Below are 4,182 nucleotides of genomic sequence, written 5' to 3'. Positions count from 1 at the left end.
ATTAAAAATAGACCTGCCCTACGACCCAGCAATTGCACTGTTAGGGATTTACCCCAAAGATTCAGATGCAATGAAACGCCGGGACACCTGCACCCCGATGTTTCTAGCAGCCATGTCCACAATAGCCAAACTGTGGAGGGAGCCTCGGTGTCCATCGAAAGATGAATGGATAAAGATGTGGTTTATGTATACAATGGAATATTCCTCAGCCATTAGAAACGACAAATACCCACCATTTGCTTCAACGTGGATGGAACTGGAGGGTATTATGCTGAGTGAAGTAATCAATCGGAGAAGGACAGACAGTGTATGTTCTCATTCATTTGGAGAATATGAATAATAGTGAAAGGGAATATAAGGGAAGGTAGAAGAAATGTGTGGGAAATATCAGAAAGGGAGACAGAACATAAAGACTCCTAACTCTGGGAAATGAACTAGGGGTGGTGGAAGGGGAGGAAGGCGGGGGGTGGGGGTGAATGGGTGATGGGCGCTGAGGGGGACACTTGTCGGGATGAGCACTGGGTGTTATTCTGTATGTTGGTAAATTGAACACCAATAAAAATTAATTTTTTTTTTAAAAGTAGTGACTTTTGGGCGGCCCCAGTGGCTCAGCGGTTTAGTGCTGCCTTCGGCAGGGCATGATCCTGGAGACCCGGGATCAAGTCCCGCCTTGGGCTCCCTGCATGGAGCCTGCTTCTCCCTCTGCCTGGGTCTCTGCCTCTCTCTCTGTGTCTGTCATGAATAAATAAAATAAAAATCTTAAAAAAAAGTAGTGACTTTATGAAGAAAAGGCCCTGGAGTGCCCTGCAATGAAGTTTACCAGAACCTGGCACTTCAGGACAGTACCCTGTATGTGTCGCTTATGCCTTAAGGGCAGCAGCTCAGCTGTCACTCCCCTCCCAGCTCCCCCAGTGTTGGGTTAGCTGACTTTTAAAACTCCAGGCTCCAAGTCCCACTGGTTTTACAAACTTATGAAGTTCAGCCACTTTGGTTTTCAAAACTAAACATTATGGGGATTAGTCTTCCTCATGTGACCTTCCTGGTATGAGGGCCCATTTCTCTCTCTTCCCATGGGCATGGCTCCCTCCCTCCAATAAGCAGCCTTCCTCTGCCTTTCTGACTTTCCTAACCTTTCAGTTGCAGCAGCTTCTCTATATTTAGTTGTGGAGTTTTTTCTGACAGTCTTTGTATTGCTCTCCAGTTTATTGACTTGAATGTAGATTCTATCTAGTTGTCAACATGGACAGGATGAGTCAGAGTCCTCCTACTCCACCATCTTCCTAAGTGCTCCTCTCTATTATCTCTTAACGATTGTTGTGAAAACATCATTCCAGAATTAGAAGTTTCTTTCTTAGAATCTAGGAGGACTTTCATTCATTTTGAGCAAAGGAGCTCCCTGGCTTTCCCCTCTCCCCAACTATGTATCCTCAAGGACAGATTACAGATACAAATTCCTTTAAAAATAGACCTTTTTATTTGACAACTAGAAATTAGAGTTCTAAAATGGCCATGCCTCTATTGTTCACGAAACTGTTATAATATAAATGGGATTATGTTACTCTGCTGCTCAAAAGTCTCCAAAAGCTTCCCATCTCAGTCAGAATTAAAAGTTCTTAATATGGTGTACAAGGTTCTGCACACTTTGGCCCTTCAATCATTCTCTCTGACTTTATCTTCAATTCTTACCCCTTAATCTCTCTACTTCTGACAAATCTACCTCCTTGCTGTTACTTGAACATAATTCTTCCTTGGAATCTTATAGAGAACCTGTTTCCCTCTTCCTGGAATGCTCTTGCCTCAGGTGTCTACATGGCTCATTCTCTTATCGTCTCAAGCTTTTGCTTAAATGCTGCCGCCTTCATGTGGCCTTCCCTGATGATAATTTATTTAAAATTTTAACCCTTTGTCCCATACTTCCTCTCCTTACTCACCTTCCTCCATAGTGTCTATCACTTTTTTGGCATGCTATATATTGTACTTATTTTTTTAGTTGTCTGTCCTCCACTGGAAAGAAAACTCCACATGGATAGTGGTTTTTCAACATTTTAATCATGGTGTATCTCTGGTACTGAAGAGTGCTTAGAACATAGAAAATAGAATGAACCTTTGTTGAAAGAATTACTACCATTTTATTTAATGTTAGGATATGTATCACTTATATAAACATGAAACTTTGTCTCTAACCTGGAAGACTCTCAACCATGCAGAGCCAAGGGATAAGAAAGTCATTCTGTTATTAAATCCTCTAAGTATGTATCCATTAGGCATTTAAATTAGATTCTTTATTCACTTTAAAAAATATTGGACTGTTTTGAGCAATGCCTTGAGTACACCAAGGCTGAGCACCTGGGGTAACTACCATTGTTCTACCTTCTACTGCTGTTTCCCAATAACCAAAACTAAACAGTATGCAATAGTATGGTATGATGCCCTTATAATCACTGCCTACTGGAGTTATCCATTTTGAAAATATTGTTACATTTGGAATGTAAAATGAATCAGCTATGGTTTATCTCTACCAGGTTGGCTGAAGAATAAAACATTGAGGGTCTCCATTGAGAAATATTTTCTTTAAAGTGTGCACTGGAGAATTAGTAGCAGTAAATCAAGTCTTTCTTAATTAATCTTTCATGTCTGGACATTGATTTGCTTGGTCTCATAGATACATAAACATGCTCATTCTATTCTCAGGATTTTTTTTTAGTGCAGCCTTCATTTCCTTGTTTCATAAACTGTAAATCAGAGGGTTTAAGAAGGGAGTCACCACGGAATAGAACAAAGTCAAAATCTTCTGAACTTCAGCTGGGTTATCAGCTGTGGGGCTCACATACATTGCCAAAAGGGCCCCAAAGAATAAGCATACCACTGTCATATGTGATCCACAGGTGGAGAAGGCCCTTTGCCGGCCAGCAGCTGAAGGCACTTTTAACACAACTATCAGTAAAAAAGCATAAGAGCCAAGAATGTACAGAAGTGTGAGGATGATAATGAGGGAGCTTAGGACATAGAGGATGATCTCCATGACTAGATTTGGGGCACAGAACAGAGCCATCAGTGGGTCCATGTCACACACAAAGTGATCAATGGTGTTAGGTCCACAGAAAGGCAATTGAGAGAGCTGTACAGTGGAGACAGAGTAACTAAGAAACCCCAACACCCAGCAAAGAGACATCAAGAGGAAGTAAAAAAATATAACTGGAGGAAACAGCCAACAAAGGAGATGGCTTTTGTCTCCGAGAGGAAATTGGCCAGCATTCTGGGTACCATGGACGTAACGTACAAGATTTCGAAGAAAGCGAAGTTCCCTAGGAGAATATACATTGGAGTATGGAGCCGTTGATCCAGCATCACAGCACAGACAATGGTCCCGTTTCCCATTATGGTAAATATATGGATCCCAAAGAACAACGAGAAAAGGAAACTTTGCAACTCCTGACAACCAGGGAAGCCTAAGAGGACAAATTCAGCCACAGTGCTTGTCTCTGAATTGTTCATGAATTCCAGGGCTGCAGGGGGACAGAAAACACGATTATACAAGGTATTTTATTTCCTGAAAAACTTGTATAGGAAACCTACACAAGGAGTGTATGTTGGCTATTTGGCAGTTAGTTTGGAATAACCCATCCATTAGCTCCCAGCTCTTATTTAAAAGTAACCAATATACAATCCTGATGATCCCAGATTTCAATAATCTTGGGTTCATAACAATGGAATATTTACATTATTTGGATTTTTTTTATCACTGGGGTTAGGTTTAAAAGAAAAGTAATCTTGGGGTACCTGAGTGGCTCAGTTGGCTAGGCATCTGCCTTCCACTCTGGTCATGATCTCAGGGTCCTAGGATCCAGCCCCATGTCAAGCTTCCTGGTTGGTGGGGAGCCTGCTTCTCCCTCTCTCTTTGCTCCTCCCCCTACTCATGGTCTTTCTCTTGCTCTCTCTCTCTCTCTCTCTCTCAAATATACACATAATTTTTTTTCTAAGGAAAATACTCTCTTCCCTTTGAGATTTCGGAAACTCAGAGTATTACCCTCTGTTAAAGGCTGTAAAATGGTTATCAGCTGGTATGTCTTTTCCTACCCATAGTTAATTATTTCTAATAGAACAGTTTTTAGTCTGTGTTATTTTTTTAGTCAATAATTAAGAGTGGAATAACTTTTTTTTTTTTTACATCTCACCCCAAGT

The 4,182-nt window shown here is 41.1% G+C and overlaps 1 pseudogene; it reads right to left on the bottom strand.

The window, feature by feature from the left end:
* Positions 1 to 2,656: 2,656 nt before the first annotated feature.
* On the bottom strand, positions 2,657 to 3,501 carry LOC129493931 (olfactory receptor 11H4-like; annotated as a pseudogene).
* Between the last annotated feature and the right edge of the window lie 681 nt (positions 3,502 to 4,182).

This window comes from Nyctereutes procyonoides, unplaced genomic scaffold (genome assembly GCF_905146905.1).
Source record: "Nyctereutes procyonoides isolate TBG_1078 unplaced genomic scaffold, NYPRO_anot_genome, whole genome shotgun sequence".
NCBI classification, from domain to species: domain Eukaryota; kingdom Metazoa; phylum Chordata; class Mammalia; order Carnivora; family Canidae; genus Nyctereutes; species Nyctereutes procyonoides.
Note: the sequence above shows the minus strand (reverse complement) of the source record. Positions and strands in the feature narration are given on the sequence as shown.